The sequence below is a fragment of the Pelophylax lessonae genome (assembly GCF_965119305.1).
Source record: "Pelophylax lessonae genome assembly, chromosome: 10".
Lineage (NCBI taxonomy): Eukaryota > Metazoa > Chordata > Amphibia > Anura > Ranidae > Pelophylax > Pelophylax lessonae.
The window spans coordinates 57,769,487-57,794,498 of NC_138777.1; the positions used below are offsets into that span (position 1 = coordinate 57,769,487).

At 40.4% G+C, this 25,012-nt stretch overlaps 1 protein-coding gene across 1 annotated transcript in view; it reads left to right on the forward strand.

The window, feature by feature from the left end:
• The window catches only part of DCDC1 (doublecortin domain containing 1), a gene marked incomplete at its 5' end in the record, with an annotated part of 647,338 nt that overhangs the window by 223,088 nt on the left and 399,238 nt on the right, over positions 1–25,012 (forward strand). The gene's annotated exons all lie outside the window — the stretch shown is intronic.

Sequence of the window (25,012 nt, forward strand, 5' to 3'; positions counted from 1 at the left end):
TGCCTTGGAGCCTCTGTCAATGATAGACAGCACATTGGTGACGTCTATCATAGGAGCCGGTCCAGGAGGCAGGACTTCATATGACATCGGTCACCGGGTAAGCGGGAGATCCCTGCTCTGTGTAATCCAGCGACTCTCCTCTCTCTTCATTGCAGACTGCATTGGATGGGTACGCACTGGTGAGGCTACATTGGATGGGCACTGATCAGGCAGCATTGGCTGGGCACGCACTGGTGAAGCTGCATTGGATGGGCATGCGGGTAGGGCGCGGCGGCGTTTTATTACTTATATACCTTAACCGTAGTATATATTTTATATGCGGCCCGAGAAAATTTCTCTATACTCAATGTGGCCCAGAGAAGCCAAAAGGTTGGACACCCATGATTTAGAGAAATATATTCACCTCTACTGGAGGCTTTAAACTCATCCCACACTATTGGGGAGGTCCCATATCTCTATTAATTTCCCAGTACTCTGTCATATGCTTTTTAATCTGGGCCTCCATGTCCGAAGCACCGATCCACACTGGCTAAAGTTGCCAAGGAGGTCAGCAAGTATCAGTACCAACAGTAAAGTGAAGCTGCAGTGGGGCATGGTCCTATATACCACTTGGAAAAAATGTAACTGTGGTAATTTGTGAAAGAATAATAGAACACCAAAACGTGATGTCATAACTACATGTTTAACAGTCAACACTTACTGCTGAGATGATATTAAAGTGGTTAGAAAATGGATGCCACCCAATGTACACCTTCTAGAAGTGTGTGACTGCATTTATTCTGAAACAGCGATCACCTCTCCCTTTTAGATGGCTATGTAAAGAAAAAACTACATCCAAACAGTATGTAAACACTCTGCTGTCAGGTGAACCTGGGAGCAGGATCTCCTTCCCAAGTCTTGCATGGCCATGAAAGATTGAAGTTGGTTGAAGTTGGCTTTTTGGCAAACTTACTTGTGCCTTGAACTCTTGAGTTCACCATATTCCTGTTGAATAGCTACTAAAATGCTATAAATCCTAAAAGGTGTACAACGGCAGGTCAGCTGAAATAGTGATCACTTCCCCATTTTAGATTTAAAAAGGAACTACACCCAAAATGTATTAAGGAGCCTGTTGGCATGGGAACCTTTAAGCAAGTTCTCCTCCCCAAACCTGGCAGGGCCATGATTGATTGGAATTGTTTTTTTGGCCAGCCTATTTGTATCAACAGCCTGCTTGTACCAAACATATTCCTATTAGGAATCTACTAGAATGCACTAAATGAAGTATTTATGTATCCTGTGCCCTTTAGTGGATTCTCCATAGGAAAATATGTGGTGGTGGTAACAATGGTAGCTGAGCCTGAAGAAGCCAATAAACCTATGCTCAGCAAATCAGCAGCAGTGTCAGGTGGGTTTCTTTGTCAGTTCCCGGGCAGCAATCAAACTATTCAAAATGGAGAAATCGATTTTAGATGGAGTTGCTCTTCAATTTAATCCCGTTGTATAAACATTAAGTTGACCTTTATCACCCTCTAAATATTCTATTAGGTAGCGACTGAGTTAAATTTAATAATCCAGGAAGAAAAGATTTCTGGCACTTATCAAATTGCTGCCATTAGGTATAAAAATAGCTGAAACATACAAAAGATTGAAAATGTTATTAGTGTTCTATTAGAATAAATGACAATGATAATTATCCAGATTTTCTTTTGGTCTTGCTAGCACCTACAGTGTAATGGAATGCAGCATGCCATTGGTCCTTCCACTGGAAAAATGGTATTGAAGTTCCACTGTCTTCAGCTTGTCACACATTGCTGTCAGTGAGTGAGCTATGTTAAATTTCCTTTGGCATCTAGTAATTAACCACTAGTGAAATACATGTCGATATCCTGTGATGTGTAAAATTTCATTTCAAAGATTCTTTTGTTTTAAGCAAGTTGACAGCTACCATTTTTTCTCCTGCAAATTACAGAAAGAACAATTGAGTTGGCCATAGAATGATGGATATTAATTAATACAAACTTGATAACAAGTTTACTTTGTATTAAAACGACCATGCGTCTTTGATTTTGTGGTGTGAAGAAAGCTGTTTGATGAAGGTGAAAATTTAAACAGTGATTTCTGTTACAGATTATTTTTATTATATTCGTTTATTAGTGAATGCATGCTGTTTTGCCCTCTCAGAGTTGAATGCGGGACTAAATTTCTATTGCATCCATCTGCTCAAAATTGTGTTAGCCTGCATGTTTCATTAAGACCAAAGTAGTGTTTCTACGTTGAAACCTTCCCTCTCTAGTCCTGGGATTCAGTCATCAGGACACATTTGTACCTTTTGTTGCTTTAGGCGATAGCTGATCTGTGACCACCATGTTATTAGTATCTACTACTAACAGACTAAAATATCTTCTGACTTCTTGCTCCTTCTTTTTTCTTCCTCTTCTTCTTGCTTTTTCACATCTCTTTCTTGCAATCTTCCACAGCTGAAGCTGCTAGCCGTGCTTCCATACCTACCCGCTTCTTGTTCCTTCTTCCAATCTTCATGCAACAAGTAGACAAAGAAAAATGAAATCCCAAACAGAAACAGCAGAACCACCTTGTGCTGTGCCCCGTGCCCCCCATGGCTGCATGTACCACATTCTGTCACCTGTGACACATGCCATATACACCTGTATGCCATTAAACTTGGATGTGCACTAACTTTGTCAATGGTATTACCTTTTGATAATTCTGGTTCTTCAATGTGATTTTCCTATACGGACTTATGTCTTTGGATAATACATTTTTATTAAACAAGCAATAAACATTTACACTTCATGTCACATTTTCATCACGTCATCTCATTTTGCAACTACAGTACATTTTTTCAAACAGGTTCTACCCTTTAAAATATATCTGGTGCCACATCCACTTTAAGCTTTTGCTCATCCTTTTCCATTCCTCCTGCATATGTCCTCTGTCTTTAAGTGCCAGTTCACACTATAGCGATGTCAGACATCGCATGACTTTGCAACGCATTCAGACCAAAGTCATGCAGGACCCTTTTTTGGTCCTCACTAGAATCGGATCGCATGGGTGTTCACACCTATGCAATCTGATTACTGTCTGAATTGACAGTTTGCACTGCGATATGCAAACTAATCTGGGGGTGTCATTAACTTTGTATTGACACTCCCAGCAGTTCGCATATGGAAGTGTGAACTGCCTGGGAGTTGGGTGCGATGTAGGAACCCGCAGTGGATTTGCAGGGTTCCCGCATCACACAAGTGTGAACCGACACTAAAGAGTAACTTTATTCACCGTACAGGCTGAAGTGCTATGTAGGAAGAATTTTTTAAGATGGGCATTTTAGACCAGTGATCATCTAGGGTGGCCACCAACCTTGCCAAAGATTAGCAAATAATGTTAAGCAAATGTAATGTTACAGAAAGCTATCAGATATTGCAGGCATGAAATTGGAGATATCAAAAACTACAGAAATACTACAAGAGATGGTCAGAGACTGTAGATTTGCTGAGGTAGATGGTCAGAGACTGCAAAAATATCAGAGTTGTTGGAAGACATGCTTCAGGAGACAATCATAGACTGGTGATACATTAAATGGGCCAATGGCCACTAATCCATACTCGTACTCTTTTCTGCTGCCTTTGATACAGTTGACCACCTGTTCCTCTTTAAACAATTCCACTTCCTTGGCTTTTGTGACTCTGCTCTTTCCTGGTCCTCCTACCTACTATATCTCAGCGCACCTTCAGTGTTACCTACAAATAAATATCCTTCTCCCCTCTTCCTCTTTTCATTGGGGTCCCCCAAGACTCTGTCCTTGGGCTTCTTCTATTCTCCATATTTTCTTCTTACCTGGGCCAGCTGATAGCCTTCCACAGCTTTCAATACCATCTCTTTGCCAATGACACCCAAATATATCTCTTTACTCTGCAGTGTATCCCTTCAAACTCCTCATGCATCACTAATTTACTGACTAACATATCAATTTGGATGTCACGCCACTTCAACTCAATCCTAATCTGTCAAAAACTGAGCTTGTAATATTTCCTTCCTCGGATTCCCCTCCCCTAACTTTGCCATCAAGATCAATAGCACACCTACTGTATTAGTCCCTTCACATATGCCAGGGTGCTAGGTGTATACCTAAAATCTGACCTCTCTTTTTGGCCTCACATTCAATCACTGTCCAAACCTTACCATTGTAGACCTTATGGGGAGGAAAACCGTACAAAAAATGTGATTTCTACACAAACATTTGTATATCCTGGCAAACTCCCCTTGCACTATTCCCCTGATATATTTCTGAAAAACAAATTCCATCTGTACCTCTTTCATATGGAAACAAAATACTTCTAGAACCTCTCTTGCCACCCGTTAACTGCCCCCAGCATTAGCTAGCTTGATATTTCCCAACTTTCAAATCCATTACCTAGCTGCACAATGGATACTTATCCATGACTGGTTGGTGCCAACAAGTGACAACGTTTGTACTGCTATGAAAGCTGCTATTATGACTTAATTCAAATTATTACATATTAGTATGTAACATCAAAGAGAGGGTAACCTCCCAAGCACTATCTTAATTAAAACCTCTCTAAAACTCCTTTTGCTATATCAACAAAAATATCTGTAAATCAGATTGGTCATCCTTCCTTCAATCCAATCCAATCCAATCCAATCCAATATGGAGTAATTCACATCTACCAGAGACCATAGTGTAGGATATTCCTGCTTAGGTCACTTAAATTGGTTCATCAACTCTTTACTGACGTAACATTAAAGAGTTTCCAAAATATGCGGTCAGAGTATGTTATCCCTGCTGACAAATTTTTATACCTATTAAGTACAGAAGTTCCAGCACACTATAGCAATACAATGCTTTCACAGAGATCATTAGCCATATACAGTATACCATAAAACAATGTGTCAGATGCTGTCAGCCGCCATTAAGTAGCACATAGAACACGTTACATCATTATTGTATCCTATACTTATACTAATACTAATACGTATACTAATATTATATTATTGTAAATGAACAATAGACAAACTGTAACCTATGGGCTTTTTTTTTTAAAAATGTATGCAACGTATGATATTTCTCTAAGCACAGACTACTGTCTGCAAGGGCCCAAGCACTGGACAAAAAAGAGCCAAAGGGCTGAATGTGGCCACCATGCCGAAGGTTGGGCACCAGGGATTTGAGCTGTAAAAACAGACTTTTGATAGTAACAATTACACAATAATTAGTATGCATACACGTAACATGAAAAATATATCTAATGTGATATCATCTTACTAAGCGCCACTCTTAGATATACTGCTTCAGAAGACCTGAAGAATAAAAAGTCCCCATCAGACCTGGCATGGGAGAGCTTGAACTTTCAGAAAAGAATGTTGGACATTGTTGAGTATTTAACAATTTAAAAAATGCATATTATTTAACACATGTTCTTTGCCCATATAAGGTATTAAAGAAACAGCATGGAAAAAGGCAAGGCACAAGATCAGGGTTTTTTCTAGCAATAACCACATCTGTAGTCCCCACCTAGAGACTACCTACTCTAACACGTGTCACTGCATCGGTGCCAGCATATTTAGTGTTGGAAACAGACTTCCTACTTCACATGTGTGAGCCGCACTGCGCTTTGTGAATGGTCCCACAGTCTTCTGGGATTTGTTACATGTCCCCAAAAACTGTGGGTAAAGAGAGGGGGTCTGAACTTCTGCTCGGATCACCTAGGCGATCCGAGCTGAAGTGTTAGCCGGTACCTGTCAGAGCTAGGTACCAGCTCCTCCCCCACAAAAAAAAAATATATGCCAAATGTGGTAGAAGAGATGAGAAGGAGGATCTAAAAAGGAACGTCCCCTTTAAAGTGAAGTCTCCCCTTAAGAAGTCAGTAGTTACCTTTCCTATGCTCTCTCTTCACTCTGATTTGAGAAGTAGTTCCATGAATATGAGGAAACACACACTATTCCAGTCACATTGAATGTCAATACTGACTGCCTACTGTACTCTTTGTAAAGAGAACCTCTTCTTCCTATATAGTTAATTTATCGAAAAGATCTATAACTTACAGATTTTAAAGTATAGGTATATGGCACATTTTTTTTGCCACCCCAAACACACTAAATCGTTGCACTATTGTGCCATGATGTGCACTGCAGTACCAAAAATGGTGCAGGTCTGATTTGGGGACCTAGGGGTCCCCAAAGAATTCCCTTAATTTTCAGGGATATCCTCTTACTTCCTGTTTGGCTCTGGGGACAGGAAGTGAAGGTCAATCTCTGCAATGGGACACAGATGGCGGAAAAAAAATCTGACAGCGGTTATAACCCTCCCTTAGTCTATCCAAAATGAAAAAAAGGTTTTGCCTATAGTTCTACTTTAATGCATGTGTTAATATATGTTCATTAATCGCACCTCAAGAGACCAGCTTGGTGTGAATGGGCCCTTAGTATATCACGCGTAATACTAGATTTTCAGTGAAGCCAGATTTAGTGGGGCCAGTCATCAAGTCTATTGCACAGCAAAGCATGGCAGGAATAGTGAAGTTGATTTACTAGAGGAGGTCAGTTGAATTAATAAATTCCCCTCTTTAATGCTCTGATGTAATGCTAAGGCAGAATACAACTCATTCCTGACCACTGCTTAATAATGCATCTGAAGCAAAATTTGTCTTTTCAACATCTGTTTACCTGTCACAGACCTTTGCAAATCTGTCTCAGTTGGTTGCCCAGATGTCACAATACCATTGGACAGAACTAGTAAGAATAAAGTTTATTATTTAAATTAAAAAAAAGATGAGCCCTTACAGTAATTTTGAATGCATGCTGTAAGGCACGTTAACACACTGCACCATATCACCCTGGTTACACATTTTTTTCCATAATGTTTTATGAATTAATTATTATTAAGATTTTCGAATGTATAACAACACCAATCAAGAAAAAAAAGGGGAGTAGTACAATATAAGTGAAAGAACATGACTACCCGTAATAGAAACCAATCCTGCCTCTCAGGCTGGGTTCACACATGTCCGGTGCAAATTGTATGTTCGTTTTCACTGCAATGCACAAAAAGCATTTGTTCAGCGGTTCAGGTGCATTTTTGATGAGATTCTGATGTGAATTTGCAAGGCTCAGGACCGGATTTTTGTCACAGGTGCGATTTCAGTGCTGGCAAATACAAAGTAGATAAAAGGGGTCAACTACTGTAGTAGGAGAGCAATCCCTGCTGTTGCTGAAATGCTGAACCAAATACTGAACCAAACACTGAACGGAATCCTGAACCGATTACTGAACGGAATCCTGAACCATATACTGAACGGAATCCTGAACCGATTATTGAACTGAATACTGAACCTAATACTGAACCACCCAATCCTGAACTGAATCCTGAACTGAATTCTTAACACAACTGAATATGTGCAATTCAGAAGCCTTCCCATAGAACTCAGTGAGCCTCAAATTCGCAATTGAACCGCAATACAGTGCTCAGAAAACGCAGATGCAGTGCAAAAATGAGAACAGCTACAGACTGGGTTCACATATTTGCAGCTATGGTTTGCAATCCGGTGTCCTGTGTGTTTCTGTTCACTCGTTCAGGTGCAACTCAGGTATGAATTTTCCCTGAATTCGCACCTGAACCAGACCCAAAAACGCACAAAACAAAACAAAAGACCCTTTTCAAAACCACACTGCAGCCGTCCCGGACATGTGTAAACTGGCTCCATTACAAACTGGTCACACTCACATGTTATGCAAAATGGATGCAGTTAAAAACGCATCCAATTCGCATATATGTGAACCCAGCCTTAATGGAAATCAATGCTATTTCACATGTCATGCAAATCGTATGTTGTTCTAAACGCATCCAGTTTGCTTTTATGTGAACCGAGCCTTAGGGCATGATAATGAACGTTTATTTACTAAAGGTAAATCCACTTCGCACTACAAGTGCACTGGAAGTGCAGTCACTGTAGATCTGAGGGAGAAATGCAAGGGAAATAAAAAACAGCATTTTTGCTTGCACATGATTGGGTGATAGAAATCAGCAGAGCTTCCCCTCATTTCAGATCTTCCCCTCAGATCTACAGCGACTGCATTTCCAAGTGCACTTGTAGAGCACAGTGGATTTGCCTGTAGTAAATCAACCTCAAAGTGTGTACAGAGCAAATCACTGCAAGGACATGTGTACATGCAATGAACAATGGAGACAATTATTTGTATTGCTAAACAAGGGAACCATCAGTTATTACTGTTAGTAAGGGATTGATTTACTAAAGGCAAATAATAGACCATGCACTTTGCAAAGTGTAGTTGCTCCAGAGCTCTGCTGACTCCCATCATCCAATCATCTGCAAGAAAAAATGCTGTTTATTTTATTTTCCTTGCACATGATTGGGACTTCTTGGCAAAGTGAAGTTTTATCTCATTTACTAAGATCTAAAACAACTGTACTTGCAGAGTGCACAGTCTATTTGCCTTCAGTAAATCGACTCCAAAGTGCGAAGGGATACCTTAGTCTAAGAACACACAGGCAAATAGCAAGCCATAGCTCCTGCATTTGTCCCGTTATACCTGGCTGCCACCGGAGTATACACCTCATAGGAGAGCAGACCCCTTAACCCCTGGGCCTACCTATAGGAGCTACACCAGAGCCTTTTTGGGCATTCCAGATACACCCCTACCCCAGGACCCCCGGAGAGGAACAGGATCCAATTGAAGGATAACCTGCCTATCTATATACCCGCTCTATACCCCTGTGTGCGGTGGGTATTTCTGGTGAGTGAGCTACCTTCCATAGGGGTCACTGATCAACTCACCCATCACCCATCACGGGGTTATATTCAATATTTTTAATATATGAAGTATTTTGGTGTTACATAAATGGACTAAATACGTCACCTTATCTCCACCTATTGCTGGACCACCCATTATTTGTCACTTTATTTGATGCACTTGTTATATACAGCACTTTATACATGCTGTCACTGAGTCACCTTTTTAGTATAAATCTATTATTTGCACTGGTCACTTTATATATTCAATCATTGCCATTCAACTTATGTTTTGCACTTATGTGATTCATTATTTATATTTATATATTTGTATGCACTAAGTCACCTTATTTTTTTTTTCAAATTCTTTTTTTATTAAAGATAAGAAAGATTACAAAAAATATACATATGATCAAGTATAACAGTGTTGAAGCGTATAAAACCAAAGTACATTAAGCAAGTGAGAAAGGTGATTTCAATGCAGCAATATAACAATGCCAGACAGAAAAAATTAGCAGCAGACCTACTTTCATCTCAAAATAAAATGGACAAATAGTATGATCCTCAGGAACGTATAAAGACAGCAGTAGATCTACAGGTGATGGGAGAAACCCTACAGCAGAGTAATGCTAGACAGCGATTAACGTGAAAATGGAAATAACTGAAAATAAACTTTTCTCACCATGAAACCCGAAAAGAGGGGGCTTACAACACATTGGGAGAGGACATGGAACACAAAGGGGGAGGAGAAGGGTCAAGAGGTGAAGGAAGGAGTACTCAGGAAAGGGGTCTAGAAAGGTCAGGTGTAGAGTCAGCAGGAGACAGCAGGAGACAGCAGGCGAAGCCAGCCTCTCGCCTGCCACTGATCCCCAGGGGAGGGAGGGGGGCAGAACAGGGCAGAAAGAGAAAGAGGCCTGATGGATCCCGTGCGAAGTGTCGGCCTCGTAGACTAGGTGAGTCAGTCAGTCGACCCCCTGAAGTGCTCTGCCCTCATCCGACAGGACAAACAGATTCCAACAGCCCCATGTAGCAGTGTAGAGTTCCCTCCTGCCCTGCGAGGTCAGCACCAGGTCCTCAAAGTCGTTAATTTGCTTGATTTTATACAACCAGGGCCGCGTGGACGGCGGGACGGTGGACTTCCAGCACGCGCCTATGCAGGCTTTCGCTGCGTTGAAGAGATGGCGTAAAAATGATTTTTTGTAGCGATCCGGCTGAATAGAGGAACAATGGAGGAGAAATAGCGCCGGGTCATCCCGGAGAACACAGTCCGTCATCTGCTGGGATATCTCTCTCACCTGCTTCCAGAAGTCGCTCAGTAAGGGGCAACTCCAGAAAACATGGAGCATCGTCCCATGGTCATTCTGACACCGCCAACATCTGTCCGATGCCTCAGGGAAAAAGCCAGCTATTCTCGTTGGAGTGTAGTACCAGTGTGTCAGCACCTTATAATTGACCTCCTGGAGGCGAGTACAAATTGAGTACTTGAGGGAGAATCATGTTCCGACGTTGAGATAGTGTGAAAGTCCTTTGTAACTCTTTCTCCCATTTCAGGATGCCCGGGGCACTAAGTCATCTTATATACACTACACTCTGGTACACAGTTATGTTGGCACTTTTTCACTGATTGATATTCCATATTTATTTGAGATTATTATTCACTGCATTTTATGCTCATTGATTTTTTTATTCATACAATTTTTGTTTACCTGCTTATTTATTTATTTACCCACCATTGTGCATATATTTACATATTTTCCTGTCTAACTTTTACATACCATATAGTAGGCAGTGCCATTCCCTTACTTTGATCCCTAATAGCGAATACTAATTCGCTATTGTCACACAACTGGGTGGGCTCTGCGCCCGAGCCCACCCTTTTTTGAAGCCTATTAAAAAAAAACCCATTGGAATCCATGCTAGAATTAGATTAGGGGGCCGGACGCCATGGATGGGGGGGCGCGCGCCCCTGCGTCCCTAATGGATGGGCCTCCACTGTTTAGGAGTTACATTGAGGCTAGGGGGTTGTTTTACTACAGATAGGAAGTCTTTTCACTTTGCAAAACCTTCTGTTCCAGAAGTGGTTAAAAATGAATGGAACTGAAATGTATTGCCCCCTATTTAGTGAGCTATTATTCATTGTGGTAACATGCGTTTCTACCTTCTGTTACCACATGACAGCGTGAAAGTTAAAGTTGCAAAAATATGTGCTTGCTGAAAACACAATATAGGATCCTTTTGAATTAATCTATGAATCGATTGTTACGTCTCATAATTTAACTTAGTTACTTTGAGGAAGAGCTCTCTAAGAGAAAACAAAACATAAATAAAAGTGTTAATATCAGAAATCGAAAAATGCTAAATTGTGATACCTTATCATCACTTGTACGCTAAGAATTCTATTTTTTAAATGATATCCTGCCAGCTTTTTTTACAATCCATTAATTCCTGGATCAACATCAGAAGGAATGTCATGGCAGAGTGAAATCATTGTGAGATACACTTGTCAGGATCAAAAGTCACAGACATTCTCCAAACAGCAGGGAAGCCTGCTTATTAGACCTAATCGCAACAATTAGTATGTGCCATGTGACATCCATTGCCTATATTTTCAACTATTTTTGAAAGCTGCCAGAAAGCAAAATATTACTTTTCGCAATCTGGGAATATGTGAGATCTTGTTAATCCTCTGCCGATTGCCTTTCATGGAAACATATTTGTTTGTGCTTTGCAGCGAATGTTTTTCAAGCTTCTCCAGCATTTGAAGTCTTGACTGGCAATTTGGAAAGTCAGTCTTTTATCTGCCAGTTGGCATCACTGAACAATTCAGTCTAATGATGGGCAGGACCAAAATGCACAGTGCTGGCAGTTTGTTTTGCAGAAAGAAAGCTCGAAAAATGGGAACGTTTCTTTAAAACAGTCAAAATGTGGCTGTAGACTGATCTGTCTTCTTATACAAACAGTTCTGATACCTTGGTTTGATAGCCATGTAGAGTATTATTACCTGCCATATGCATGGTGGAAAAGAAAAATTGTATGGAGATGGAAGTTGAACATTCTTAGCTGTTTGTTGATCAAGTGTATCTAAACCGAAACCGTGAAAGTGACCCTGACTGCTTAAAGGAATCAAGGTTCAATAGAAGAGCTTCACCTTTCCAGTGGCTCGTATCTCCTACCTTCTCTTAGTTCCAATGCTGCAATGTCCGCTAGACTCTTACAAACTTTTTAGAGAAAGGGAATATAATAAGACACGTGGCCACTCACTAAAACTAGAGGAGAAACGGTTTAACCTTGAAATACGTAAGGGGTTCTTCACTGTGAGAGCAGTAAGGATGTGGAATTCTCTTCCACAAGCAGTCGTATCAGCAGGGAGCATCGATAGTTTCAAAAAACTATTAGATGGGCACCTTAAAGATCACAACATACAGGGGTATTCAATGTACGGTTAACAGCAAACACACACAGGTTGAACTGGATGGACTGATGTCTTTTTTCAACATCACAAACTATGTAACTATGTAACTCTTTAGCATTTAAAGCATTTAAAGTAGAAATAAACCTTGATCATTTTTTAGTTTGCTCTTTGAATAAAATAAGATAAACCTCCCCAGTAAACTATTTATTAAAATTCCTACCCCGGAACTTACACCTTACAACGTTCAATTCTGTTGGCTCTTGCTGTCTCAGTGCTGCTTCCCTGAACTTCCTGTCTTCTAACTCTTCAGGAAAGAGTTAATAATGGACAGATCAGTCTTCAGACAGAGTGGAGGGGGGGGGGAGGAAGGATGAGCAGAGGAGTGTCTTTCCATCCTAGGTTATGGGACTGTGTGTTTCTATTAATGCACACAGTGTAGACACAGCCCTAGTCCCTTCATACAAGGGGGTGGCTCCATAGGATGCTACAAGAGAAGGAACCATTGTAAAAAAAGGAAACCTGGGGCAGCGATCATGGCAACAGCATACATTGAAACATAGGCAAGGAATAAAAGATGAAGAGGTTGCGTGTTTAAAAAACTGAGGGCTTATTATCATCTTAACACTTCTAGGATCATCAAACTCCTGTGTCCCTTGCAGGGCTGGCCCAAGACATTGTGCTGCTTGGGTCCAAGAATGATATGCTGCCCCCCCCAAAATAAAATCACGCCCAACAAAAGGCCCCCACATCCATTATTTTATATAAATATAACCTTTAGAAAATATTACGTATACTATTATCTTCTTCCATTACTCACTACTGGACTGGTCCACCAAACACCCACTGTCTGTCCTCACTCCTCTTGTCACTCCTGTGTCTGCAGTGCCCACCGCCCTAGAAGATCTAGCCTGCCCTCCGTGAGATGGAGTGGGCTGATCTCTGACTTCATTGCGCACACCACAATCACGCAAGGGACATTCCCAGGAGGAGACACTCTACCTCCTCATACTCATCAGTTTGCACTACGGGCGGCAGTATGAGATGGGGAAATGCCACCCGTAACACGCCGCAAACTGATGACACACAAAACTGCTGTAAAAAAAATCTTGGGAGTCAATTTGCTGCCCATCTTCAAGTGCTGCCTGGGTCCAATGGACCCAGTGGGACCCATGTTAGGGCCGGCCCTGGTCCATTGCCTTATGTCACTACAGGACTCAGCATTGATGAAGAGGTCCTAGGAATCTGACACTCCAGGAAGTGTCAAATGCCAAAGAATATTATAGAGACTGCAGCGATGGAACAGTTAGAAGGTCAAGGGCTTAGGCTGCCTGACAGTTATGTATAAAAGGTCTTCAATAGTAAGCACCTTTGACTATGAATTTTTCAACTACTTTAACCAAATATGCTGTTGCACATGATTCTGTAATGTACAGGGGTGACATTTTATGTTCAAGAGTGGCAACACGTGTTTGGTTCAGCTGCAGCGTTATAACCCTTACCTACTATAAATATTAGAATTGATGTCAACAAAGAGTGCTCTGACACATTTTGCTAAGTCACTGCAGTAAAATTGTAATATTCATCTGCTGCTGGAGAGTGCATACATTAATTTTTATTAAAAAAATAATGTGATCCTGTTTTACATGCAGTGCGCTACAAAATTAGGAATGCTTTTGTGATAGTTTAGTTCTGTGAGGGGATTTTAAGTCAAACTGGGACTTTGAATTTTACTGGTACACAAAGGGATGCTAGCGTGGCGGTACTACACACAGTAGTAAGTGGCAAGTGTGTCCTATTACTTATAGGCGGCCCACATATCACGGGCCAGTCTAGAGACTGTTAATCAAGATGGCAGACAACAGTGTTACTGCATGCATTCAACCGCATGTGGTGACAAACTTTCTTGTAAACGAAAGCGTAAAACCCGTGGATATCTACAGAGGACTTCAAGCACAGTACGGTGATCAGATGCTCAGCTACAGTAGGACATTTTAATGGTGTAAACGTTTTAAAGATGTCCGTATGTCTGTCAGGGACGATCCCGACCACAGTGATTCTCAGCCCACAGCAGTCATTCATGTTAACCTTCAGCACGTGGAATGCCTAATCCTGCATAATCGGCGCATAACCTGTCGCAAAATTACACATATCTTTCTAAATTTTTCTGATGATGAAGTGAAGCAGGCTGTCCTAGGATGGTTCAGGCGTAGTGACAAATCTTTCTATACCAACGTTTTCCGTTTTCCAGGCATTAGTGAAACACTGGGATAAGTGTATAAATGTAGCAGGGAGTATGTAAAAAAATAAATGCAGTTTCAAATCCTGGTACCCCTCCCCTCGTACTTTAGTGGAACGTGACATTTCAGCATTTGGGGTGACTTTTCGGAAATAAATATGGGAGCTTCCATTACTGATTTGGTTTTTAAAAGCATAGGCTTCTGGCTATTTTAAAACTCATTGCTCCTTTACCTAGAAAGTCACTGACCTGGCATTAGAATGCTACTTGAGAAGTCTCAAAAGGCTAACCTCCCACTTTGCCTGCTTGTTTTAGGTCAGGAAGACAACCCCAGAATCTGTAATTTAAAAAAAAAAAAATCTGTTCTCTTATCATTTGGTAGTGAACCTGCCTTAAATCGGAAACTAAATTCCCTAGTATACTGTCCTCCACCTTCCGGAAACGTGGCCAGTTACATCCGTTGCTGGCTGCTGTCATCTTCTCCTCAGGTGTTGGGTTTACGGCCCCTGATTGGCCTGTTCGAGATGACATCTTCCTGTGCATGCGTATGGGAGTCAGTCATTCTAGCACAGCTGAAGTGTGCCGGGAATGTGCACCAAGCATTTTTTTAAAGGTTACATTTAGTTTCACTTTCAGCTGGAATATCTCTAGCTGAAATTTGGTTTTGCAGCTAGGCTGTAGTCACCCTGAGGTTTGAATTGTTATAATTTCCTTCCATCGCGTTTTTCCCTAAGCTCATGAGTGCTTCTCAGCAGATAGTGTAAAAGGAAACAATGTTGCTGAGTCATGAATTTATGTATCCCTGGCCAAGAACTAGAAGAGGTTTTATTGCCAGTGGCGTATGCTGAGAAATTATAGAATATTTTAGGTTTACCTGTCAAAAAAAATAGTAGGGGTTACCTGTCCATGAAGATCCTTGCCTCCTGGACTTTTGCCAGGAGAAGAAGCCATGTAGGAGGTCTTTGCCTCCCAGGCCTGCTGCCTGGGGTGGGTTTATGCTGAAAGAGGGTCAGGGTCTGAGCATGGAAGTGATAGTTTGCCTAAATGGAGCTTCGGGAGGAGGGGGGGGGGGGTGTTGACACTTTGCTGATGAAAAGTGATCTGGAGAGCTAGTTACAAGCTGCTGCCAGTGGACATTGAAGGAGTTTCTGGGGGCTTCTCTAGAGGTACTTGTGCTGTCTGTTAGTATACAGCCTTCACATTGCTGGTTTTGGTTTAAAGACCTTCACCTCTGTATTGATTGAGAGTAAATGTCTGGAGTTCCATTTTGGTCATTTTTTGGGTATCCTGTGCGCCAACCCTTTCTTTAAATGTCCTAAAGTGAATGTCTCCCAATTCCACAGAGTCAAAGATTCCGCCCTGAAGTTTGAAATGCTATCCTACTAAGCTATCTGGGGTCCCACTAAGCCGATGAAAGTAGGAGCTTGCTATTATAGGTTCTGCTTAAAGTGACTCTGTAATGCAAAAATTATAGAGGCTGTATCTGGCTTAAATACTGTTAAATTACAGACATGGAATAGGCATGTTGTATGGTCAGTTAAACATAACTTGTAGGATTTAAAGTACTCATATCTAACTTTTACAACAAAAAAAAAGTGCTGTGCTGTTGCCCCCATAAGTGCCCTTATGTAAATAAAAAAGGCCTATTTTCTGTGTTTCTTGTGATGCACACAATGTGTACAATAGGTAAAGAATCACTTTAAAATAAACACATTTTGATGCTTTGCAGCCTGACATGAAGACAGATGCAGTTTTTGTTTTATCCAGCTGTATTTACCTTTTACAATTAATAACATACAAATGAAAGCTGTAACACCAAAATGTCAGGAAAAAAAAATCAAAAACAGAATCACTGAGTTGGAAAAAAGATCACCCCCTTCCTAAAAATGACTTGTAAACTCAATCAGGTGTAGCTAATCACCTTCTCAATGGCACACAAAGGCATTTGGTGACTTTCATCCTCCACCATATCTAACTGCTGGTCAACCAGACAGGATTTTTCTAATTGAAAACTCATGATATGAGACACCATGCAAACGTAGCCTATGCAAAGCAGTGTTTTTTTATTTTTTTTATTTAACTAGTAAAGGACCTAAGGCTAATCCTGGCCATAGGAAATAATGACCAGCCAGAAAGAATATTAACCAGTCCATTCCCAAGATGGTGCATGCACCCTAGGCAGATATCTTTAATTGCTGGGTCAGCATGCATGCATCAAATAGGGTATAAATGACACATAGTGCTGCAAATAGAAAGCACTGCCTAGTCAGTAGGTACTCGTGTATTTACAATGTATGCATCTAAATCTGTAACAGGATCTACAGTCTTGTCCAGGAGAAAAAAGTGGTATTGGGACAATTATTATTATTATTATTATTATAGGTGCTTATAAAGTGCAGTCAATTTACACAGCGCTTCATGTATACATTGTACATTCACATCAGTCCCTGCCCTTAGGGAGGTTACAATTTAAGGTCCCCAACTCACATGCACAAATACACATACTTTGGCCAATTTAGACAGGAGCCAATTAACCTGCAAGTAGGTCTTTGGAGTACCTGGAGGAAACCCACTATCAGTATATAATTTCAGTTACCCTCTAAAATAACAAAAGTTAATCCTAACTGGCGCTTATCGTAAGCAGCAGTATTTGGCTGACATTTGTTCCATTATAAGGACCTTTATCCCCAATAGCTAAACAGGCATGAAAGTGAAATCATACCATTTTAATATTTCAGAAAAATTACTGTACAAAACTGTTTGGTCATATTTACAAAAATGTGCAGTTTTAGTACACATCAAAAACATGTCTATTTTCAACCATGTTTTTTAGTTGAAGTTTTCTGGGATAATTTAATCGGGACGTTTTTGTAACACTGCTTTAAAGAATAGCTTGAACATTGAGCAGAGGTCATTTCTCAAGAGCCTTTTAAGTGCCACTTATGTTAAAGTGTTGCAATTTGCTCATTCGTTCATGCTTAATCAGCTAACACAAAGCACTTTTAACATATAAACATATCAGACAATTGGGAGCTGAAGGACTACATGTACTGAAGTCAGAAAAGTTGGCCAATGAAGAATTACATGCTTCAGCACTTCTTAGCAGGATTTTTTTTCCCTGGAGAGTCCTTGAAGAATAAAAGGATTGGATTGATGGCCCAGGAGGTAAATTACTTTGGGTATATTTAAAAAGAACTGCACTGGGAAACTGGTGTTCCATTCATCCCACTACAAGCAGAAGTGCCACACTGGACAGTAACAGCGAGAGAGACGCATCAAAATTCATAGACATCATTCGCAGATCAGTTGACCCACCGTGGACACCCAACATGCCGAATCTTTAGTTTCTGACGTGTTTTAAATACTTTTCAAAAACTGTTCTGAGTATTTATGCCATTTAGCAGAGAAGGCTGCAGTTTAACTCTTGTATGAATCTGAAAAATGAATTCATAATTTTTGTGTAATTGTATTAGGCCATAAGCTCCAAGAACCATTTTGATGTGTTTGATCAGCTTTCATTGTTTACCACGGTCTCAATCTCCTTTCTACAGTGGATTTCTGACCTTACCGAAACCCTTCCTGGCTGTAAAATAAGCATTAGTATTGCCCAATAGGAATTCTGTTTAATTCCCTTGTTTACTGTGTATAACACTGACATATTATGTTACAGTTTATAGAATACACATTGCCATTCTCATCAGGCCTAGTTAAAGCTTTGCTCTAGTCACAGATCTCTGCCTCCTCCTTTTCTCTGTAGTCCTGTGTCTTCTATCTTACAGATTGCAGAGTGGGAATGCCCTACTTTGGATTTTTCAAGTAGGAACATAGGCACTTCCTTTTGTTTGTCAAGCAATGGGGTCCTCTTAGGCTCCAGTAGACTGCATGACATGATGACGTCAGTGGTGGGCACAAACTGCAGAAACAAACCGTTGGTCTCCATTCCTGTAAGGGGCACTAATGAGGGTAAGAAATTTTAGGGTGTTTTTTTTTTTTCAAAACAATTTTTATTGAAAATTGAAAGTGCAATACAGAAATGCGCATGAAAAGAACAAATTTCAAGGTACAAAAGTGAGTAACAATCGTACAGTTGACAACAAACCATATCAAGGAATGCATGTAAGAAACAAGGACACAACAGATGAGAGTTGAGTTAGAAATCCTCAGGCAACTGTGGAGAGCGTTGAAATGTTCGGAAGGTAATACCTAACCCCGTCATCCCCCTGAATTGGGGGTATTAATGTCTCCTGGTTGTTAAGGTCAAGTTGGGGTAGTGGAAGGAGACGGGGGTTGAGTGTCAGTTGAAGTCGGAGGACCTCCGGGAGTGGGGGTTCAGGCTGGGGTGAGCAAGTTCAGGGATGGGCCCATGTCCTGGGTGTCAGAGACCCAGAAACGGGAAGGGAGAGTTGTCTGCTAAGCGGTGATACATGTGAGGCATAAGCCGAATATATTGTCTATTTTGTAGGTGCGCGCAGTTCGTACCGGTTGAACTGCGGTATAGCGACCTATAGGGTGTTTTTTTAACCATTTGTGAAAGAGTGGTTTTAATCAAGGTATCACCTTGAAGGCAAGATTGCTATCCACGGAGACACCACACTTTGTAAAATATTATATGCAACAAGAGGATGCCAAGGGTGCCTGTGATTAACACAACAATGATCTGTCAACACTGCTGTGTGTGTGGGAAATGCAACAAGACAAGATCCATTCCCTTGTTTTAAATGGCTGTGAGTGATAGATCTGGTGGGGTTTACGTGTTTGGAAATCGATATATTTAGTTAGCCAAGTATGATCATATGAAGCCAGATGTGATGGATCCCAGTGTCACAGGAAATTATTAAAACCCTTGTATGATGGAAGCCTGTGTGGTCCTTGTATCCCATTTTTTAAAAATTTCTTTTCCTTTTGATACCCAGTTATCACTTTATTTTGTATTTGTCAGCATATAAAGTTCTGAGTGTCTCAAGCTGCCCAATCAATTACCCACGTATTAGCAACATATGATGTACACATGCCTGGTTACCATATGTCAATGATAATTTTTGAGAGCTTTCTCTGCAATAATGTCTTGCTATTAGACCATATGAACAGCGGTCATTACCACAATAATCATCAGCACATGTATTCAAGTATTGGTCCAAATGTAAAGAAGGATGAGTGAACAATGTATCCCATTATTCGTCTGCCACTCTCTATGCCTGTACATCCCTTGTTGCCATCTGTGTCTGACCGTTCTCTTCCCCTATACCGTCTGTGCTCCTGCATACAATCCTATGATCCATCACTACTTGCAGGTTATATAAAAAATATCAAATATAGCTAATAATTCTTTCCCAGGAGAAAAATCTCATCAAGAAAGTCAACTAGGTTTTTTTTTGTATTTATATTCTGAATTTCACAACATCAATCCTATTTAACACTTTCCTTGTTGGCATCAACATTGCCCGGAGCTTAATGGCTGGATCCCTGCTGCCAAATTGGTTGATGTCTCTGTAAACAAGAACAGCAAATTGTTTAAGGCTTTGTTTTTTGTCTCATCTCACCTACTATTAGGAAGATATCGAATTGATTCCCATTTATTGATTCACACCACAGACAAATTACTTAGTGTTTGATTCAGCTGAACAATTTTGGATCGGTTTTTCTAGAGGTGGCGTTCATCTTTGTCTCAGCCCAAGCACAGCTTGGCTAACGCCGTAAAAAGAACATTGGAGATATTGCCTTTTTCCTCGTCATTAAGCTCTCAGTTAGAATCCTCCTGTCCTACCAATCTCACTCTGGTTGATGTCCTTAGTCTTGTCTACCTACTGTTTGTGATGTATAGGCGGCAAACCAGTAATGAGCATTGATAAGTTGCTGAAACCTCCGTGGGCAAAAATGTGTCAATACGCGGTGGGGAGGAAAAGCGGCGAGTATCAAAATATCCTGATGTGATTTTTCTTCTCTAATAACACATAATGCAATCTTAAAACCTTGTTTCACTATACACAAAAGCTCAGAAGTGAAGGTTGATTGATCAGAAGTAGAAATGTAATTTTCTTGCTTTTAATATATACATATATTCTTCACTGTTCATGTATAATTAATATACCAGTGTGTCTTGTGTGGCTATTTAAAATATATATGTGTCTGGGATCTCTGTAGGCTTTGAAGTATCCAATGGTGCACACGGCAGTGAGTAAAAAAACTCATCACAATAGCTACAGTATTCCATTGACCAAGAGTTATTATAGTCATTAGCAATTGGTCATGACTAGATTCAAAAGTATCTTGGACTGCTGAATGTTGGATCAAATTTTGCTAGCTAAAGAGTTGTATGCGCAATGTAAACAAGAATTGGTTTTGTAGATGGGGTTTTGTAGACAGAGTTTAAGACAGATATGTCAAACTCAAGTGGAACAGATGGCCAAATTGCATAAGTTAATTCTGCAAAGAACCACATTGCTTTTCAGAGCCAACATTGTCCATCTGTATAAAACATAAATACACTGAAATTATAAAATATATTTTTTACAAATATAAATACTAAATGATGTTTGTAGATTACTGCAACAGTTGAACTATCATAAAGGCATGGTGAAAAGAAATATCTATAAAACAGACAAAAGTCTTCTTTGTTCTAAGGCCAAAAGGAAGATGTATTAAGACCACATGTAGGCCAGTATTGGATATCTTTGAATCTTGTTCAAAAGCGAACGTGACGCATATATTTCACTTCTGAACAGTGAACCTTAAAAACAAAACAACAAGTAGATATGTTTAACCACTTAAGCCCCGGAAGATTTTACCCCCTTCCTGACCAGGGCCTTTTTTGCGATTCGGCACTGCGTGAGTTTAACGGACAATTGCGCGGTCGTGCGACGCTGTACCTAAACAAATTTGATGTCCTTTTTTCCCCACAAACAGGTCTTTCTTTTGGTGGTATTTGATCACTTGTGCGATTTTTACTTTTTGCGCTATAAACAAAAAAAAGAGCGTCAATTTTGCAAAAATAACAATATTTTTCACATTTTTTTATATGAAATTCCCCAAAAAAAAGTGAAAATCTAAATTTTTTAAAATTTTTGGCCAATTTGTTTTCTGCTACATATGTTTGGTAAAAAAATCGCAAAAAGCGTATTTTGATTGGTTTGCGCAAATGTTATTGCGTTTACTAACTAAGGGAAAGATTTCTGTCATTTTTGGTGGTTTTTTTTTAATTGCTAGCGATCTGCGATTTTTTTTGCGGTACTGCGACATTGCGGCGGACAGATCGTACCCTTGACTGACATTTTTGACACTTTTGGGTTTACCAGTGACATTACTGCAGTAATCAGTGCTATACATATGCACTGTTACTGCAAAATGACACTGGCAGGGAAGGGGTTAACTTTATTGGAGAAGGAGGGGTTAAGTTTGTCCCTAGGGGCGTGCTTCTTACTGTGATTGGACATGGCTACTGGTGTAAGAACAGTGATCAACGGTCCTACATAGTAGAACCGTATGATCACCATTCCTACACAGGGGAGAATGACAGGTGGCTTGTTTACATCAGCCGCCTGCCTTTCTCCCTTCACGGCGGACGATCGCGAGTGACCGGTGGACATCGGGTCCGCCGGTCACACGCACGGACTTCCCCGGGAATGAGCCCGCTATTGGCTCACAAGCAAGTGACAGGCTAGTGACGTACCGGTATGTCACTTTGCCTGGCCAGGGCTGACCGCCGCAGTATATGTACTTGCGGCGGTCGACAACCGGTTAACAGTATCTGTTTGTCTATATTTATGGAATATAATATATTGTGTGAACATCCCTGCTTGGCTGCTTATAAAAACACAGGTTTGTTGTTCTTGTAAGCGGTTTATGCAAATCACCCTCTTTTATATAAATTAATGGTAATAAATGTTGTAATATTATAGAAAAGAAAAATAGGAAGGACATCTTAAAATATTTCTGAGCTACACTGATATCAGATGGTAATATATATATATATATGTATACATCAATTATATTTATATATATATATATATATATATATATATATATATATACACACACACACACATTTTTTTTTCTTTTATCCTAGCAAATTTCTCGTTGATGTCAGCAAAACCACTGTTACCTGTGAGTAACAAGTTCAAGTGTGGGTTTCTACTGAATTGCACATTTTTGCACTGTGTGAGAATTTAAAATTAGCAACTTATTACAAAGGTAATCATATGACATCACATTCTGTACTACTAGAAAAAATAATCATATGCATGTGTGTATACAGAAAAAAAAAAGTTATAAATTATTCAAAGCATGGGCTCCAAGCAGATATAAAAGTGTTACTAAACGCAGGATCCTGTATTCACTATATCTGGTCTCCCACAGCACAGAGAACATGACAATGCAATTATTTTAGTAAATATAAACTGCTAAATACCTTTTTTCATCAGCAGTATATAGCAGTCTTGTGACGTCTATCAGTGTCTGGTTAAAGTTTGTAGGAGGAGTTTTCATTGTACTCTGAGTGTCCTATGAGGCTGCAGGACCCCTGACCCTCTGTCTGAGCTCTGCTTATTGGCCCTGTGCTGATCACATGCACCTTCCCCAGAAAAAAAAATGTCTCAATACATACCAAACTGATCATGTGCAGAGTGACTCCTAAGGCACTGTCTTATTAGGAGATGGATTGGGGACAATAGAAGAAGGGTAGGATCAGAAACTACAGGATCAAACAGCCTTTTTACACAATGTGGAGGATTAATCTCTTAGGTTCCACAGTGAGTATAACAAGCATGCTTTACTGCATATAGAGACTTATTTTACTGTTGTGAGTATAGTAACACTTTAAGGACAGATCAGTATTTAAATGCAATTGTATTTGCAAATGTATTTGTATATGAATTTGATTTGATTTCAGCCTTATGGTAATCAATATACAGTAGGATTTAGACTGGAGTGGGAAGGGCAGTAATATATAAGTAAAATTGGATGAGTAGCATGCATACAGGTGCATCTCATAAAATTAGAATGTCATGAAAAAGTTGTTATTTCAGTAGCTCAATTCAAAAAGTGAAACTCATGTATTTTATATAGATGTGTTACACACAGAGTGATATATTTCAAGCATTTCTTTCTTTTAATGTTGATGAATATGGTTTACAGCTAGTAAAAACCTCAAAATTCTGTATCTCAGAAAAACAGAAAAAACAGAATATTGCATAAGATCAATTGTCTATATATGATTTTTGTTTATTATATTTCCAAGGCATTTTATTTACTATTACTCCATTCCCCCCACAGTACATACTTTACCCTACATCCTATCCCAGGCAGCGCCATATTCCCTCACCCCTTATTTGAAATATACATCTGTAGTTATATATTTATGCTTTGTGTAAACCAAGTAGAATTTCTTGTAGTATACACATTTGGTACTTGTAATAAAAAGCATAAATAATCTGCTGATAGTCAATACTAGGGATCGGCCGATTATTGGCAAAGCCGATATATTGAGGGCGGATATGCACTTCCCCCCCTCCCGCCGCCTTCCGCGGCTCGCCTGGGTCTCCCGCCCCACTGGGAGACCTGGGCGACCAGCCTGCATGCCCGCCGAAGACCTGATCAAAGCCGCATTCGGCTCTGACCGGGTCTCCATGCAAAAACCCTGAAGCGATGTCATGAGTGACATCACTTTCGGGTACTGTCTGGTGCCAGATTTAAAAAAATTACAGCATTCAAAACAGCCAAACTTGGCGTTTTGAAAGCTTTTAAGTGTGGAGATAGGGTTTGGGGTCTTTTAGACCCCCAGATCCCTCCACAAAAGTACCCATCAAAAAAAGAAATTACATTTTTTTTTAAAATGTACAAAAATACCGGGCCATATCGGCCGATACCCATATGTATTGGTCAAAATGTCGGTATCGGTATTGGCAACGAAAAACCGATATCGGCCGATCACTAATCAATATTTGTATTTATGTCATACAATGTTATTCACCAATAAAAAAAAAACCCACATGTAAAGTAAATAGCAATAAAGTATAAGGGCTCTTTCACACGGGCGGTCCGATCAGATCCGCCTGTCAGTTTTTTAGGCGGATCTGATCGGATCCTCCATGCAGCTCTATGGGGCAGCGGGTGTCAGTGGAGACATCTCCTCTGACACCCGCTGCCATCCGCATCCGATCCTGTGCTGAAATCTGGACGGATGGAAACCCTATTTTTCCATCCGTTCAGTAATCGGAGCGGAGCGGATCTGATGAGAGCAGACAAGCGGTCCGCTCTCATCCGATCCCCCATAGAGGGCAGCGGGGGCTGAGACACCTCCCTCTCCGCTCTGCAAGCGGAGACGGAGCTGTCATCCGCCGGCTCAGCGGGGATCGCGGATCGATCCCCGCTGAGCAACACGGATCCGCCTACGGAGGCGGACCGTGTGAAAGAGCCCTAACTTTTTTTTGGTGAGTGAGAGTGTTTAAAACACCTGTCAGGTTTTTATTTTTGTCTGTGTCCCGTTAGCGAGATTCACCCTTTCTATTTGTCCTGTTGACCATTATTAGTGGGAAGTGAATGTCACGATCAGGGGTCAAGCTTGAAGACCAGTTGCTATAGCAGTAGCGAGACTAAGACCAACCA